A 19100-nucleotide genomic window follows, 5' to 3' on the forward strand; every position below is an offset into this window, starting at 1 on the left:
ACCATAATCATTTATCTTGGAAAGATGGAGGGCTGAGTCAACCCTACTGGGACTCAAAACTGTGGCTGCATAAAGTCTAAGTACCCGCAAGCCAGAACTGATGCTTAGGCCAATAACACTCTTCCCTGTAGGATACAAGGTCCATTTAATCAATCTACATACAGGCTCATGGAACAAGCAATAGTAGGGCTCAAAAGAAGAAACAAAGCAAACCTACAGTCATTTATCTGAACACACTGAACTTGCATGTCTGGATAAACTGAGAGCTGGACATGAACTACCCTCAGTTTTGCTTTTCCAAAATTAATCCTAATTCTGTCCTTCTCTGCTCATAAAGTACTGATGGGCCTGAACCAGAACCTTGGATCCTAATTCTCTCAAGCTTTGGGGAAGTTTAAATCCAGAACCAAACTTCACAGCTCAGACTTATTTCTGCTCAAATGTATTTGATTCTATTTCGCTGCAGGGAAAAAATAAAACTTTTCCTCTAAATATTTTTTCTTTGTAAAGTGGCATATTTCTCATCTTTTCCAACTGAGACTATTCCAAATGCACAGCTGGGAGGATAAAATCTTTGGGATCCCTTCTTCCCTAGAAGTAAAAGGGATTTACATGCATGAATTCCATTAGTATTAGTAGGAGTGCTCTGAGGAAATCATCCATGCACTGAGATGAGAATATGACCCAGAGTTTAAACAGACTCAAAGTTCAGACATCTGGGGCCCCCCGCCATGAAGGGGAACAAAGAAGTAGAGAATGTAGCAGAGCTTAGTTTCACAGTAAAAGGACATCTAGCCTGGCAAATCCAAGTTTCCTTGATCCAGCAGCAGAAATAATTTCAAGCTAGACATTTAGGAGGATTTGCTTTTCCTTATGAGTTATTTAAACATTCAGAAAACAAAGCTATGTAAACTGAGTAGATGTACATGGAAGAGCAATAACAACCAATTTTTACCCATTTTATTTTAAACATAGCAGAAATAGTACAATTATCTCCAATTAGCTGACACATATCACTATGTTACAGTGCAGTCAAATCAGCCTACACTGGACTCAGAAGTACTAGTTCAGGTCACACTGTAGGGGAAGGATTCTAGGCATGTATACTCCACAATAATTTATTACCCCATGAGATTTATTAAAATGTTCTAGTCAATGGTAAGTTCCCTTGACTAGTTTATTAGAGGTATTTGGAATTTTTCTCATTTCATTTATTAGAGGGACAGCATACAAGCACAGATAGTTTGTGGTGTGTTCAAATGGTGATGCATCTCTGGGATTCAGTGGTGCACTGTATGCCCAAAGGGAAACACTACGCAGTGCTAAATTATGTCACTATTATCTTGATTCCTGACTGACTAATCAAGCAACTTAAATCCTACATCAAAGAGCAGGGTAAGAAAAGAATAACTTTACCATATATTGCACCTGTTTTAGCTTCACATAATTAATTGGGAAGTTTACAGTATTTATTAGGCTACTTACAGGAGGCCAGCTCCATACTTTATAAACCCTAAACCTAAACGCTATTCAAATACCAAATGACATGCCACTCAACCCTGTCAAATGCCTTATATGCACTCATGGATTGAAGAAGTCTATGTTTCATTAGATTGTCACTAGAGCCCACTAAGAAATCTGCAGCATCTTTTATATGAGACAAAAATATGAGATGCTTAGAATTTATGGAGAAATTTAGTACATTAATTCTAGTGTCCCAGCCAAATTCCAACTTGGGTAAATACATTTTGTTTATGTATATCCACTCTAATTTCAACTGGGCATAAGATTCTTCGCTTTCAGTCTTAAGCTATTGTGTAGTCAAATCACTGCTGAATTTTACCCCAGAAATGGCCATATTTTTATGGTGGATGATAAGATACTTGCATAGTTTGTGTAGAAATTTAAGGCCCATATCATGAAATACTTATGCATATGTTTAACTTTAACCACACGAGCAATACCACTGAATGTCGTTCAGTTCAATGAGGCTACTCACATGCTTAAAGTGCATGCATAGATATTTGCAGGATCTGGGCCTAAGTTTGTAAAGTGCCTTGGAAACATTTGAGGTCAAAGTAGATATATAAATGCAAAATATTCTAACAATGAATATGCTTGAAAAGCTTAATTATTTTGATTTTTAAAAAATGCATCCAGTCAGTGCTCTGGACACATTATAATATTTATAAATACAATCCACAAATTGAACCACATGTCTCAAAAACAAATGAACCCTCCCAACCAGATCCCTTAAAACAAAGCTCTCCTTCCCTGGCTACTAATGTATTACAAAAGGTAGTGTCCATTACAAAACCTTTAAAATTCTAGTCAATACCTATCCCAATTATCTTTCTCAGAAAATTTCTGTCTAATTATACTGCCCTCATCAATGTGTTGTGTGACCTGCACTGCAAAATGTTGAGAAGTCCTTATTTTCTCAAGACACAGGTTACATTCTACTTTTGTAATTATATTTTTCTGAAAGTCCATAATAGACAGACAAGGCAAATTTAAAACTGCAGCAGAAGGCTCAGGCCTTTCCTTAAAGATGAATGAACTTTTCTACACAAACCATTGCATATTCCAAGAAGTCCTAATTGCAGTAACTCTCAGCTGCACTGCATGAGGTCAGGTATTCACAGTGTCACAAAATTTTGGTGACATGTATAAGTGTGTTTAATTTGTTATTATAGAAAGAGTACAGAGCTCATGCAGATGGTTTGATTGTTCCTCCAGTACCTTTTAATAGACTAGTTATAAAAACTGTGATAAAGAGGTTATGTTTCCAAAAATAACATGTTAAATGAACAACTAACTGAATGAGTTTTGAGTCAGCTGGTCTGGGAGGAGAGGTTTAAAAGAATATATAAAACAAAGTTATATGACTTGGTGTATATGCTGTCTCAGAATACTGTATGGAGAAAGAAAGAAAGAAAGAAAGAAAGAAAGAAAGAAAGAAAGAAAGAAAGAAAGAAAGAAGTTAATGTGGTTATAGATTTCAGGCCATCAAGTACAATATGCCACTGCCTCCTATGAGAGAGCATGAGCACTGAAAAGCATCAGGCAAAGCCTGCTCAGCAATACTCAACCCGCTGCATCTCAAGCTGTCCTAATACAATACAGAAGAAGAACTTGTATAATCTGCAAAGACAAAGGGCTGTTGTAGTAACCACAGCAGAGTTCTAGACATGGTCCCATTTCTGTAAACCAGAACTAGATGTAAAAGACTCCAGCAAGGAATTTCTGGGAACAGAGAGTCACTAGGCTTTGGTGAAGTCTCTCTAGAATCTGGTAATAGGTTTTGCACTATTTGTCTCTTTGTAACCCTCCTGAATCCAGCTGAATACAAATAACCCAGGGGTTGAGATCTATACTGCCTTTAGAGAGTTGCCGCAAAGCAAAGAACAAAGTATATTTTGCTTAGCATGGTGGCCAGGCAGCCAAATGGCGATTCTTAAATCTACTTCACAACAGTCTGTAATTCTTCATTTATTCTTTTCCTTGGTCTTGCAAAACACTTAGAAATCATGAGCTAATCAGGAAATTCAGAAGGCTGGTATTGAAAACAAAGCAGTGAAAAACAAACAAACAACTAACCCCCTGAACTAATAATGGGCTGATGGCACCAGTTCTGTGTATCCCCACTTACACACAGTACGAATACTAGTACTTTCAAGAGCTATATTGGTTACCGTCCTAGGATCCTGAAGCTCTTAAAGAACATTCGAGAATTAAGCGTCACCAAACACATGTGAGGTAGGCATTATTATTCCCCTTTTACATATGTGGGAACTGAGACACAGAATGGTATTCCCAAATACCATGATGCTAATAAATACAAATAATAAATAAATAATAAACAGAGTTACTTATCCAAGGTCTCCCAATAGGTCCAGGGGACAGGCAGAAATGGAACCCTTTTCTTCTGACTCGTAACACAGTGCTTTAACCACTAGAACATGCTTCCTTGTATGCCTAGTTTAAGAGTATCATCTTTCATTTTCTGAATGAACACAGGACCTAAGCAATGACAATGCTGACAAAGAATGTTGCCTCGTGCAAGTTACCAGCATCGATCCCACAAGGATCCTAAATATTAAAACTTTCTTGGCCAGCTTCATTTTTAGGGTGATTTTCAAAACAGTCTCCATTTGTGCATGTGCCACTTCGTCCATTCAATCACTTGTACACACAGCGATGAAATATACACGCTCAAAACCATTTGCACAACCATTAGTGACAGTGTGCAAAAAATTGTGTCTGAAGGTGATTGTGTGTGTACAAATGCCATGTTTTGGAAATGTGATTCTTAATGGCTTTGTATACACTCCACAAGGTTGTATTTCTCCAACAGACTACCACATGGTCCCTTCCTGATTGGGAAGCCCTTTAACTCGATTTTCAGCAAGAGACTGAAAACAATTTCTATTCTCATCTCCCATACAATGACAGAGTATGAGAGTCATCAAAGAGTGTTTATTTGTCCCTCAACTGAACACATTCTCCAGTTTACATTTGTCTGCAAGTCAAGACCCTTAAACTCATTTCATTTGTGACCCACAGCAGATGTGAATTTGATTATGCATTACATTAGTCCTCTGGTCAGATTAAAGCCTCCATACCTCCTCTCTGCCCCCTCCCGCCTTTAATCTCTGAATGCTGTTATGTGGAAGATGCCAACTTTAGAGCAGATAGTTCTGAAAAGAAGGCAATTAAAAAAACACAGTACTTTAGAAATTTAAACAACAGGCCTGTGATCAAAATAATTCATAAAGGGAAGGATTTCATGAAGTAATTTCACGAGCACACAATGCTTTTTCTTTTGCTTTGTTTTTTAAATAAATCCGTCAGTACACATGCCAAGGCAAGACATCTGAATACAATATCAATGGACACACCCTGAAACGCTGCAACTAGGCTGTTTCAGAGCTGCAGCAAAAACTAAAAGCTGTCCTTTCCTCCTTCTCTCTTAAAATGATTATTTTACTTCTTTTAGTTTTGGAATATAAGATCAAACATTTCTTTTCCTCTTTTATCAGAGCTTCCTTTCTCCTCCCCTCACAAAACACACAATCCAAAAAATGGATTTTTTCTCCTACCGACGGTAAGTGTGTCTGTTTTAAAAAAAAGCATAAAGAGATCTAACTTATAATGAATCCCTCTGGCATAAGGAAGCCTGTTCCAATCTCCCTTTATTGGGCTTGAGTGATAGTTTTGCTCAACCAGTATTGACAGGGCCGTCCTGTTTCTCAGGCTTTCGTTTTCCCTGAGTTGGAAAAAGGATACAGTGCATTTTCACATTCTCCAAGTCTGCAGTTGTTTTTATATAAGAAGTAATTTGCTTAGGTCACATCAGGTCAAATGGGAAGCCTGCCCAGCTCTTGGTTTTAAAGGAAAAACATACAGAAAGACACAAAAACACAGCAGTTTCCTTCATTAAATTCCACTCTACCTGCCATGGGCTTTCAGCCACAATGGAATTTCCCACCCTGGCTGAGCATAGCTCAACTTTTATTTTTAGGTGTGTTTTTTTTTTAAATAAAAAAACCTTATTTCAAGTGAACTTTGAGGTAAGGGTTATTATAGTCCAGTGTAACTGTCCTTTTAAAGAAATAAATAAAATAAAAAAGAACTACAGATGTGGGGCCAAATCTTGAAGTCCTTATGCAGGGCCAGATTCTGGTCTCCTTTCCATTGGTGTAAATCAGGACAAATATCACTGAAGTAATGGGAGTTACACCTGGGTAAAAGGTAGTGTGAGATCAGAATTATGCCCTAAGTTTTTAACTCAGTCCTCACTCAGGGAAAACTTCAACTGACTTCGGTGGAAGTTTTGCTCAAGTAAGGACTGCCTCTGAGCATTAAAGACTTGTTTCTGCATGTGCTGAACACTTTATTGAGCTCTCATAACTCACAATGACTTGAATGGAAGTTGAGGGTGCTCAGCACCTCATGGGAATGTTCAGCAAGGATCGTTCAGCATCTTAAGAGCTGAGGACTATATACCCAAAGAACTGCCCAAGTTATTACTTGATAATGGCCAGTGATTACCAACCTTAGGTAACATTTGTTCACAAACAAATGGAAGATATCCACATTTCTCCTTCTTACCCCCAAAAACACTCACAAAGAAACCAGGAGCAACATTCTAACCTGATTTAGCACCAGGCAAGGTTGCTGGGCTTATAAGAACAATAGGTTAGGAATGGATGCTTGATTGTTTTCAATTCTGAATGGTAGTTTGGCCAGAATAAGGACTAAGAACTGTTGGGTCTGGCCTTTAAACAATCTTTTGGACTTCTATAGAGACGTTCATCCAGAGAGCTCAAAGCATTATTTGCTCCTCTGGATAGCAGTTAGAAGCAGCTTGAGCAGTATGATAGTGGAGAAGATTCTCACCTGCACTGCCCTTCCTTATCAATCTGGAGAAGAAGTTGGTTTTTTTAAAAACTTCAAATCTCCCTTTTCAAACCAAAGTGTGGCTAGTGGGAGCCTACTAGATTTTCCTACCCCTTTTTTCTCCATGGTCACATAGTCCATCTCCTCTATTTTCCTCCCTCACCCCAAATCCTGTGTCCTTCTAGCTGATCCTTCTATTGTCCTCCTTAACATAAATTGCCTTACCCAGCATGTCATTTTTCTCAGGGCATTATTGCTCTTCTATCGTTAATACTTCTCCTCAGCAACCCCCCCACCCCAGTGCCTCTTTAAAGTTGTTTGCTGCAGCATTTGTTCCTTCAGCATTGCAAAACATTCATAAACTGGAGATTAGTTCGCTTTGTCTGGCTTCCAAAGCCATTTGCTGCTTGAGACCATTTCATGAGCTTGTCTACTCATGTGGATAAACAAAAAATCTCAGCTATAATGTGAATTAGGAAGAGGAAACAGCAGTTGCGTAGACCAAATACCAGTGAGGGTGAAATTAGTGACAGTTACAGGTTTTATTGGTGCTGCCCCTGCCTGCGCTATTCTATACAGGCTCATCTTTAGATCGCACAATATTTCTTCCCAGCAGAACTGAGTGACCTACCCTAACATTTTGCTTGTGATTTTAGTGCTTCTGCTAACTCCATGCTAAATAGCCCCTAGAGTCACAACCTTGTGTCCAGATGATTAATCTCAACATTTCTGCAGCTCCCCAGAGCAGCACATTATACCCCCCAAAAGCTTTGAAAAACCTAGGACTTTGCACTATGGTCTGGTTTACAGATGTACTTACTCCACAGTGGTAACACATCTTCCTTCAAACAATGGGCCAGTACTGCTTGAATTCATACTTCAGACAGAATATGCCTGTGCCCTGAATTAGGGAACTAGGGACTGGCTGATGAGACATATCAGATATTATAGATACAACATCAGAATTCAGAATGTAATACAAGACTTCATATGTCCTAAGGTCACCACACTCACCTGATCACCCTACTTCTTACAGACTTCATGGTCCAATATCATGCTGATTGTAAAATATATGAAACTTGCATTTCCTTCATCCAAGTAGTGAGCACCTGTGTATTCAGATAATTGACTTGCAGATGCCTGATGCCTACTAAGGCAGCAGCAATCACCGCTATTTATTATCTGCAGAGTTAAGAAGCATAACATCTATTTACTGTTTTTGACAAACACTGGTAAAACTAAGCAAGGATGAAAAGGTTACAAGCGACCCAGTTCAGTAACTGTTGCTGTTGGTGGCCAAAGGAAACACTTTAGTCCCGGGAGCCGATGGTAGATTTCTAAATCATGACTTAAAAAGATGTCCGGAGATTGGCAAAGGAGGTTTCTATTGCTTTAAAGGAGAAACAATGATTGGAGCCGGAAACAGCGTAATTGGCTAAATTCAGCAGCATAAGGCCTGCAAGATGGTTTGCTTTCCCCATAAGTCACTCCAGCCAAGAGTAATTTATGACAGAGGGTTCTCAGAATACCTTATAAAATCTGAGCCACTCTCACACACCCTAGAAGGCTCTCTAAAACCCTTTACATAGATGGCTAAATACGCAAAACATTGTGCTCTGTTTCTGTAGTTTAAATGCCATGGGTCTGAGTCTCCTCTCGTGTAAGTTTACAATGGTGCAACTCTATAGACTTCAGACTCCTGATTCGCACCAGTGTGAGTGAGAGGAGACTAAATAGCTGCAAACGTAAGTGTACTTTGAAGATGAAGTGCAAGGAATTAAAAGCACAGTGCATTTTCAAATATGCTGAAAATCCACACATGCAGTGAGTTGTGACTTGTTCAGCACTGACTGATGATAAGTGAAAAGAGGGCAGAGTTAGACAACCAGGTGTGCCAGTGAATTCTTCCAGAAACATGTGTATATACAACTTCTATTCCAGTCAAGAAACTTTAGCAGACTTGAACCTCAACACTGAATAAAAATAAATGTCTTCTAATTTCATAAATGACAGCAGGAATGCCTGTCATTACACATATTAGCAGATAAAATGCCGCTAAGGGATTGGATTATAAGGGGGATCCTTACAAAGCAAAACAAGAAACAGGCTTATTGAACACATCAGCAGCACAGAGTTAATCTAAGGAGAAGCCTTCTCTATATTCATTTTCTATGCCAGGCTTGATTGTCATAAGACAAATTATATTCTATCAGTTCTAGGAGCTATAGCTTGAACCCCTATAGAAAACTGGTTTACAATGATAATCATATTAAGATATCATGCCCATTTTTTTCCCTTGAAGATGTGGCTGGCAATATTCCTAGAAGGAAGTATTTAAAATAAACAACTTTATTATCTGTGTTACTTAGAGGTTTATCTGAAGGCAGAGCAGCAAGTGTTTCAAATATATTACAAGTACTTCTCTTTCAAATTGTCAAGACGCTGCTCTCAAACTCAGGCCTAGCAGGTTTTTGGAAAGCAGCATTGGATCAGGGAATTCAGAGTCTTGGGTGGGCCAGCTTCCAGGGTTCTGCGACATGCCTCCTGATTTGCGACAGGGTCTTGGACCTCACTGGCTGATGACTATGCATAAACTTCCTGCTTCCCTTCTGGACCTTGTCTGAGCAATCAGCCATTTCCCACAGGTACTATTCTGACCCACCTGACCCAGCACTGCTGCCTCGCCCGATCCTGCCAGCCAATTTGCTGTACCTTTCCCTTAGATTGGATCTCCCAGCGATCAGATCTCTTGAGTAAACTCTTACTGCCGATCAGGACTGCCCATTAACCAGCCTGATTCCCAGGCGTGATAGTTTGCTCAGACCAATTCTTCGATCTCCTGGTTTCGTTCCTGCTCCAAGGAAAGTGGCATGGAACCCGCAGGGGTAGCATTGCTGAGCTGCCCAGTCTCAATCAGAGGAGCCAAACCTGGGTAACAAGGAAAACTTCACTGGCCAAGTCCTTCCAGGTATCTGCCCCACCCCCTTAAGATCGTCCCCTCACCTACAGCTCCAATTCTTACATCAGAACTCCAGACAAGCTGTTCCTCTCCGGCAGGCTTTTACTGACTCTGGGGCAAGGGATAGTTCCACAGATACCACTGTAGCACAATTCCTTGGTCTCCCCAGGCTACCCCAACCTGGATGAGACAGCTGACAGCTCACTGCTCACCTCTGGTCCTGTCAGTCAGGAAACGACAGGTCTGGAAACAGTAATTGGGGAACATCATGAACTCAATTGATTCAGCTGAATCTGGTCCCCACACTTCCCTGTGATACTTGGAATCCCCTGGCTCGCCAAGCAATACCCGAGTATCTTCTGGAGGTACCATATTGTGACTTTTAGCTCAGAGTACTGCTGAACCAACTGCCTTTCAGCCCCAGGTCCAGGTTTCCAGAATCCCCAGCCAGACACCCCACCCATCCTTCAGGTCTGGTGGTGGAGGGTGCACTGTCTCAAGCAGCACAAAGAGCTTTGTTACTTCTAGGGTCAACTGTTTCTCCCCCCATAAAATACCATGCAGACGTGATTCCAGAGCTGCTAGACCTAGTAAGGACAGCCCAGATATTCACCAAGCTGGATCTCCCGAGAGCCTACAATCTAGTCAGGATCCGGCCAGGGGACGACCAGCTTACAAAGATGGCACACTTCATTCCCTGCGCACAACTCCCCACCACTGAGGACACTGCCTGTCTCTTCATCTCCCATGTTTTCTGCCTCCATGGCCTCCCAGACACATTACTTCAGACCAGGGACCCCAGTTTATGTCACGTTTTTGGAGAGTGGTATTTCACTTACTAGTGGTGCGTCTCCCTACCTCAATCTCCTATCATCTGTAAAAGACAGTTAATCGGAAAGAGTGAAGGAGGTACTGGAATAGTCCCTACAATGCTTCACAAATTTCCACCAACATTTGCTCTTCACTGGTTCTATATATAGAATTTGCATAGAATAACAAGGACCATGTCTTGATCTGTATTAGCCTGGGTTTTTTTGCTAACTACTGTTTTCACTCCCATTTCATCCTGCTCTTCTCACAGTGCCTGCTGTCCCTGCAGCCTTAGATCAATACACCACATCCAACAAATCCAAGAGAAGCTAATGCAACAGCTTGATGCAGCTAAGAAGGCGTGCGCCACCTACAGGAAGGTTTCATTTTCACTCAGATCCACCTGACTGCCTTGCTGCCTCAGCGGACTCCGTCAGCTGCCTTGCCATACCTTTCCCTTGGATTGGCTTTCCCAGAAATCGGGCTTCTTGTGCAAACTCTAACTACTGCTTGGGACAGCCTTTTGACCTGCCGGACTTCCGGGCATTACAAAAATGCCCATGTCGTATACATTTTGAATATCATTTATTGTTTATTGTTTTTACAGTGCCCAAGAATCTGACAAGCAGTTAAAGCAAGGTAAGAAATGCTACTAGTAGATCCTTGCCCCTAAGGGCTTATAATTTGGATATTTAGGATCAAATCCTGACCCCACTGAAGTCAATGAGAATTTTTCCATTGACTTAAACAGGGCCAGGACTTCATCCTTACAGTCTATTCATATTATAAATAATGTAATTTCTACAGTATCTCAGTACTGAGAACTGGGCTAAATACTGTGGAAAGAGACACCAGTGATAAGTTAAATTGCACATATGGGCCAAATACGGCTTCATTTATTCACTTAATTAGTTCCAGTGAAGTCAATGGGACTTGCTTCAATAAAGCAAGCAGGATCTGGCCCTATAATAGGCTGGGAGGATGCTCAGCTACCAGACTGACACAAATATTTGAAGGTTCTGTGAAAAACTAAATATGTAGCAAGAGGCTGATTTAGTATAACTTGAAACTTGTAATTTAGGTGGGCAGTAGATCCAGGCTTTCAAATATTATTTCATCACAGTCACCACCTTTGAAAATAATGCATTTTTTTTCAGAAGCACTTAGTTGCATTTCCAATATATGTATGACTTGGCCAAAATGACTGCAAATATCTGCAATTCCTGCATCAAAAGAGGGTGATTTAAGGAGCTAGTCAGATACAGTACTAGAGATACCATGGTGAGATAGGTGTCTTTAGAAATACCCATAATAGAATGAAAGACTTCAATGAGATTTTCCTTGCTTTAATCGGTTTGAGCTAGACCTTTAGCATTCTCTTATAAATAATAGAAGCTACACACTGCACTTTTATAACATCTTTCATCTGAGGATCTCATAACTTAATTAAGAGGGACACTGTCAAGTTAAAAATCATATATTTTTTATTAAGTAATTTCTTTACCTGTGTTACTAATAACACTTGGGGCTATTAAGCTGAAACTAATTTAATGTTCTACTATTATTATGTTTTGAGGTTGGTTTATTTTTTACATGCTGCTTATCTTGGGAAATGAAAATTGGCTTCTCAGCTTTATTTTTGTTTCTAGTAAGTTTCAGTTGGAGATTCTCCTATGCTAGAACAATGTATTTCCTTTGGGGTTGTAAAAACACTGTAGGGAAATGTTTAAATCCAAAACCAAAACAACCCTCCCACCATTTGTATGTGCATTTAAAAAAATTAAACCAAATGTTTCTATTAATATGAGATTTGTAAGGCATTTAACAAAAATAAAGCCTAGATTGTGGTGCAAAGCTACCTAACAACGTGGTCCTGTTAGCCTCAACAGCCCCATGAAAAAGGTGAGAATTATTAGTCTTGTAAAGGTTAGTTATAAGCATACAGAAATTTGACTTGTCAGGAGAGAAGGCACATTTAAGAAATGCACTTGGTTCAGTCAAAGTCTGCTCAGAGCTCTAGAAATATCTAGTTAGCTCACAATAAGCATGCACGGAGGCTTATCACAATTATTAATTACCATTATATACAGTATATACTAATATTATCTTTCTCAACAGTCACTCCCATACTAGTCACATAATTAGTTAGATTGTAAGTTATGTGGGACAGGGACTGTGTTTTCCTTGGGTATGCACAGAGCCTAGAACATTGTTGGCACTAACAGAACACAAGCAATTAAAATAGTAACAGCAACCATTACAGTACCTATCTTTACAACCTCTACTTACCACATGGGTAAACTGAGACACAGAGAAGTTAAATAATAAGTCACACAGCAGGTCAATGGTAGAACCAAGAATAGAATCCTAACTCCTACTCCAGTGACTACTGACTAGATTGCTCTGCATCTCCCTTCCATTTCAGTGTATTTTATATCAAGAACAGGAAAGTATTCTTCCCCTAACACTCCAGGCAGCTGATATAGCAAAAACCAGTTTTTGTACTTCAAGCAGCTCTCTTCGCTCAGCCATGAGGTTTCCTCTTTCTCTCCCATTCCCTAGGTTCAACAATCAGCAAAGCACTGATTTACTTATGTGACTATAGAGCTCCTGCCTCACAAGCAAGGAGGAGTTTTACCTTTTGGTTTGCTTTTTACTGGTCCACTGCTCAGACGATCCCAGGGGATACAATGTCAGCTACTAAACTTTTTAAACAGGTGGCGGTTGAAATGGGAAGCAGGTCATGGAGTCAACAGCAGTGAGTCAGCTCGGCCTGCTGTTTAAAAAGAAAATTGTAATAAGACCGGAAATAATAAATAAAAATCATAAAACATACAGCCAAAAAGAGTCTCAGGAGCTAGTCAGGAGCAACACAAGTGCACTAACGGCAACTTTGAAGCATGATGATGCAGCCTGATATTGAAAATAGAATCTGACACAGTTGTGCAGATGAATCCTTTATATGAGAAAAGTTAGTTTTCCACAGGCTTCAAATGAAATTCTCTTGGTACTCAAATGCAAACATTTTCTTGCTGTTTATCAGGGATGAAGAACCCCACAGTTTAGTAGCCCAAGACAACATGAAGTCAGGCCAAGGACAACCTCCTCAGAAGAGTCAAAAGATGTGCAGGACATGAAGGATCGGAATCAAGCAAACATGTTATTACTCTGTCTGAAAACGTGCTTTCTTTAATAAACATGTGGGCTATCAAAAGTAGCCTTTGGTTGGCTGACTGGATTAGTATGCTATCAACATATGTGATCATTTATTTTGTTTGGTCATTTCTAGCTTACTGTAAAATCACTAGAATAGATCTAAAAGTCTGAAATCAGTCTTTTATTATTCCATATTACATTATCATAGGGAAGTGTCAGTTTTCCACATCTATAAACTTTTTCACATTTTGTACCTGTTCAAGAACCAGAACATAATATGTAAAATCCTACATCTACATCCAACTCTGATACAAACTGACTGTGTGTCACTGGTCAAGTCTTTCAACCTCTTTGTAATCCAGTTTCTTCATTTGTAAAGCACTGGAATACCTGTTCAGATAGTGCTTGAGTAGTGCAAAGTCTTATTACTTTTAAGCATATTTATCTTGACTGATCTAGTCAAAGAACTCCTGATAGTTATGGATGAAATGATCCATTTAAAAAATCCTAAGAAATATATAGATTAATTCAGTCTGGAATCCAGTGACAATCATTTGGTGACCTACAACATCTGATTGCTTGGATCACAGTATGTATAATTATTTATAACTGTTTTCACTTCTCCTCAAATGGATCTTTTCAATGATCAGTTGTATGTACTGTAACCAGAGAATATAACCTAAAGGATGAAATAGTACTTTGCAAGTATATTGTAACATAATTTTTAAATGCCATTCTGAAGAAGTCTGAGGATATTTTGCCTTTTTCATGGGCCACTACTGAAAGCAGAACACTGGATTTAGAGAAATATTAGTTCAATTTAGGATAGTCAATCCTACGGGCCATATTCTGCCCCTAGCTATTGATGTATACTGCCTGGCCACTGATAGGGAATCCTGCATGAGGATCCAATGGCAGTTTAGAACCTATGTTCCTATATGCTTCTTGCGGACAGAGGCCATCCTTTTGTTCTGTTTGTATAGTGTCTAACGCAATGGAGCCCTGGTCCATGACTAGGGCTCTTAGTCGCTACTATGATGTAAATAATAAATAAATAAATAACAATAACAACAACAATAATAATAATTAAAGGGGGTGTTATTTTTAAATTTAAAAAGCAAATCCTATGCCAGCTCAAAAATACCACTGACACGAGCACAGAAAAAGGCACTAACAGCTGATATAACTTACAGGTAACACTCAAGCAGTAACATTTTTGCTCCAATTACTGAGGAAAAAACCCAAAGCTATGTGCACCTGTTTACAAAAGTGTTTTACACAGACTCTGAAGTCTGATATCCTTATCTCAGGGATAGCCTTAACACACAGTGGAGATGCTCATTACATAGTACCCTATATTGCCACAAAGATTAGTCACAACACAGTTTTTACCCAATGTCCTGATTCCTTTTAACATGAAGGCCAGGATTTTCAAGATGACTATTATCCTGAAATAATCCTGTTAGGCCACTGCACAGTGACATTTATTATGTGTGTCCAGTTTAAACAGATGGAGCAACATATAAGTAGATGATTTTACTTTGTAGAGTTGAAAGCTCATAATGCTTCAAGAAAATACACAGTTCCACAGTACATACTAAAAACTACAGTAAACAAAATGATACTCTATGGCTGGTTACTGAGAGAATAAAGGAATGGTTTCTGTTCCACGTCACTCTCTCCCTTGCCCATTCTTCCTCATGCTTGTTCATTCTCTAATTCACCCACACATTGGCTCACTTACTCTTTCCTGTATGCTCTCAATCACTCTTACATTCATTCATTCTCTCCTTCCATCACCCAGGCACCCATTCATTTGTTATAACACATTAATTCTCTCTCTCTCACCCAACCACACTCACCTTCACCCAAACAAATACACAGAGTCCGGGCAGACCTCACTCACTCTCTTCCATCAGTCAACTTCCCCGTGGGCTCAGAGGAGGGGGTAGTCACAGGAACGCACTGCAGGCACTAGTGAAAGCTGGGGTCCAGAATATCAGAAAAAGCTGCTCCTTCAGCAGATGAGAGGGCAAAGGGGAGGAGACTGGGCCCTGCTCTTGTAGGGGTTGACTAGCAGAGGAGAGAGCACACTCCAAAGTGAAAGGACCTCTCCCGTGTGGGAGAGAGAGAGAGCAAAAGGAGCACAGAACTGGTTCTACCTCCCCAGGAGGAGTACTCCTGTGACATCTGGGGATGAGGAAGTCCAGGGAGTGCACTAGAGAATCAGGCACTGGGAGCAGTACCTGTGGGACAGCCAGAGAGCATGTTACTATACATCAGGTCAGCACAGTTGTGTCCTAGGGAAGGGGGAACAAGTACTCTGGCTATGTAGAGCAAAAAAGATCAGACCTCCTGACCGGGGAGCACACTACCACCCTGGTAAGTGTCACACTCCTGCCCAGGACTGGAACAAATACTTATGCTGTCCAATTCTGGCCGGAACCCTGATCCACGTGACCTGGGGCAAGTCACTTCACCTCTCCATGCCCCAGTTTCGCCATCTGCAAAGGGGGATTATACTAGTTTAGCACTTCCTGTGTGGAAGGCTTCATTCATTAAATGCTATAAAGTGCTTTGATATCCTCCAAAGCCTGGTGTTATGTAAGTGCAAATTATTATTCTAGTTCTCAGTATGTCCAAAGCTATTTCAGGTATTACCAAAAGGCTCCACTGTAACACATTAAATTTGCCATCATATTGAAAAATAATTAACAACCTACATTTTGGGGGTCCATTATTTGAACTATTTGACTGATTAGTGAATTACCCAGAATCTTCAAGCTGTCAAGGGAGAAAGTAGAAAACATTACAAAGCAGTACCTACAAAGGACTGTCTGAAAAAACAGACTAAGAAAGAGAATGGGGACCATTTATTCAGTTCATTACAGCAAAACAGCAGGTAAGAGCCAAAGTAATCAGATGTACTGGACAAAAGATGTTGCTAGTGATACTGTATAAAGATGATCAAAAGGGATTGTAACTTGTAATCAATGGACTGATCCAAAACAACCAACAAAGTAAAAGGCTATTAAGAACAGTATACACCGTCCCCAAGAGAAGGCATAACACACTGTGGCTGTACTAATTTTTATTTCAAACACCACCAGACAAAACAAGATCTGATGTATGTGAGAGAAACAGCCTGAAGTGGTCTGAGCCCAGGGCTGGGAGGCAGGGAATTCCAGTCCTGTCACCAATGCTGCCCGACTGTGGTTTAGACAAATCACTTTCTGTCTCTGTATCTCTGGGGATAACAACATTTATTAGTACCAGGCCCAAATGATAACACTGCTTATGAACATCCTTAAATCTTGGAGAAATTTGGATCCAGATCCAAATTGTTGGCTGACCCCATGATGGACTGGACTGAAACTCTGTATCCAAATAAACCTCACGTTAGAGTGCACAATTGTGTATAAACTTTGCGGACCACTTACTTTCCTATCAGGGAGCTTTAGTTTTTTAATATCTGTAAAGTGCTTTGAAGATGAAAAAAAACTCTGTAAAAAGTCCCAATTATTATGCACGGAAGAAACATCCAGCACACACATTTAAACTATAAAGGAAGTGAGCTGTGCTGGTTAAGGAATTCGGAGCCAGATCAACAGCTCTAGTGAAATCAGGTCAGCTATGCCAATTTACACAGCTGAGGGTCTGGCCCTCAAGGTGCAACTGGAAATATTTGAGGAGCACAAGATGTATTCTTTGTGCACATCTATGGGAGTGGGGTGTCATTGAAAGAATCTCTCCTGGCCCTGCCACTAGCAATTCCTTACAATCCCAAAGCTGCAGAACCTTGTCCTCTTTTCCACATTTTGTTCCTGACTGCCAGCTCTCAGGGACAAACCTATATCCAGTACAGTAGGCTTCCAGACACTGAGGAATTTCTTGCCCTGGCATCACATGCCCAGCTGTACTCATCAAAGAGGAAAAACGGACAGCATTGTCTGAAAGACACAGCTTGGGATAATTGCTCATTGTAGCTCCCCTGTCAATGAATATTATCATATTCTTTTCGCAGATAAGGTTACTGCACCTTTTCATATTCCTTCATGCTCAGCCACGTAGTAGATTTCTCTTTCTTTACTGAAGTGGTTCAAATGTAGCATAATGTGAGGGCCTGGTTTTAAAATCCTGAGGATCTCCATATACACAGCTGCGTTCATTGCTGTTTTATACAGTCTAGTTGTGACGAGGTGGGGCAATGGAAACACACACACACACACATGTATTTACGTACACAAGTACATAAATGGCTTGGAATGGATGTTTATCATTATTCTGTTACAATTATCATCATTTTATAAATCTAATAAGATCAATCTTATAATACAAATTATCTAAGTATTATAAATACTATATTCTAGATTTTAAATGCTTTAATGGACAAAACCAACATATAATCCAACACGTAGCCTAACGACTGAGCCAACAGGCCTTTGGCCATGAAAATTACATATGGAAAGTTACAAGGAAAAGTTGTGTAGTAACTTGGGGTCCGCAGAAACAATAATTAGTGCATATTCAACAGACCCCAAGAAGAGGGAAGAAGTATTTCCTAGCATGGGTCCAAGTTTCTGTCTTGTACTCATTCACTTGACTCACCATATTGAGTCCCTATGCCTATTTTAACAAATAATATGGGCCCCATAACTGTACTGTCTGAGCAGCTCACAGTCTTTAATGTATTTACACTCACAATGATCCTGTGAGGCACGGAAGTGCTATCATCTCCATTTTGCAGATGGGGAACTGAATCCAGAACTCAAGTCTCAGGCGAGTGCCCTAACTACTGGCCCTTCCTTCCTTTCTCTCAGGTATGCTATCCCTATTCTTTCCAAGCTTTGCAGTTGAAATCCAGGTCCTGTTGAGGTCAATTACAAAACTCCCACTGACTTCAGTAGGGCCTGGATTTCACCCCTCATGATTATCTCTAACATTGTTTGTTGTTTCCATTCTACATTTCCCTCCAGAGACAATAGAATTGAAAGTGGTATGTGGGGTTTGTTTTTTGGAAATTATCATTTTCTTTACAAGGCTAGCTGAGCCACACAACACTGGCCAGCAGGAAAGAATGCAAAGAAAAAGAATCTGATGCTGTTACCTACCACAGTATTGCGCTGAAAATAGTTAAATCTAAAGACAAAACTGAAAGCATTTTGTTTCCATTTCTTACTGCTATGGGGTAAGTCGTTATTGTTATTCTGATGTGAGGAAACAACATCTTGCACTGCCTGTTGGACTTTCATGGTGGTCTCTCTCTGAACCATACTCCACCCTTAGAACTGTACATGCTGCTCCCAATATTTGTGGGATCAGTCTGTGTTGATCTCTTGCCATTATATTTTAATAGAAACTTATATTAATAAAAATTAATTAACCTATGAATTTTAATGTCAACTCAGGGTTGGCTCCACACCACTCCTGGTTTTGTCCTTCTTACTTTGAAACAGTGATGGGTTAAAAGCAGACTCAATTAAGCGGTCTGATAGAGTGTGACTGTGATGTGAGATAGGTGCCTCTAACAGTGTTGAAAATCTAAATAAATAATGGAATGCTTAGGTGCTACCAGAAATAAAGTTGGTAATTCAGTAGGTGTCACTCTTCTTCTGAATCAGTAAAGAACCAATACCCATAGTCCACTGCTCTAATCACTAGTCCAAACAGGCTTCTCCCACCTCACTGTTTAGACATAGGTGGTTGCATATAGATCCATAGATACAGATTAGAGGTACATAAATACACCTCTACCCCAATATAATGCGACCCG

At 40.0% G+C, this 19100-nt stretch overlaps 1 protein-coding gene and 1 long non-coding RNA gene across 37 annotated transcripts in view; one reads left to right on the top strand and one right to left on the bottom strand.

Moving 5' to 3' along the window:
• Positions 1 to 13388, top strand: part of LOC120377756 — a 34281-nt gene extending 20893 nt beyond the window's left edge. For 2 of the 3 annotated variants that reach the window (XR_005587484.1, XR_005587483.1), the window contains 2 exons: positions 10443 to 10810; positions 13215 to 13388. This is a non-coding gene — a long non-coding RNA (uncharacterized LOC120377756). The remainder of the gene's footprint in view (positions 1 to 10442; positions 10811 to 13214) is intronic. The other variant, XR_005587485.1, reaches the window with a different exon arrangement.
• The window catches only part of ZBTB20 (zinc finger and BTB domain containing 20), a 646879-nt gene that overhangs the window by 272627 nt on the left and 355152 nt on the right, over positions 1 to 19100 (bottom strand). For 31 of the 34 annotated variants that reach the window (XM_039497079.1, XM_039497067.1, XM_039497069.1 and 28 more), the window contains one exon: positions 12810 to 12947. The exons of 1 other annotated variant lie outside the window; for it this stretch is intronic. The gene's annotated coding sequence lies outside the window, so the exon portion shown is untranslated. Of the gene's footprint in view, positions 1 to 7416; positions 7512 to 12809; positions 12948 to 19100 lie in introns of all 34 variants that reach the window. 2 more of the 34 variants (XM_039497048.1, XM_039497056.1) reach the window with 2 other exon arrangements.

This window comes from Mauremys reevesii, linkage group 1 (assembly GCF_016161935.1).
Source record: "Mauremys reevesii isolate NIE-2019 linkage group 1, ASM1616193v1, whole genome shotgun sequence".
NCBI lineage: Eukaryota > Metazoa > Chordata > Testudines > Geoemydidae > Mauremys > Mauremys reevesii.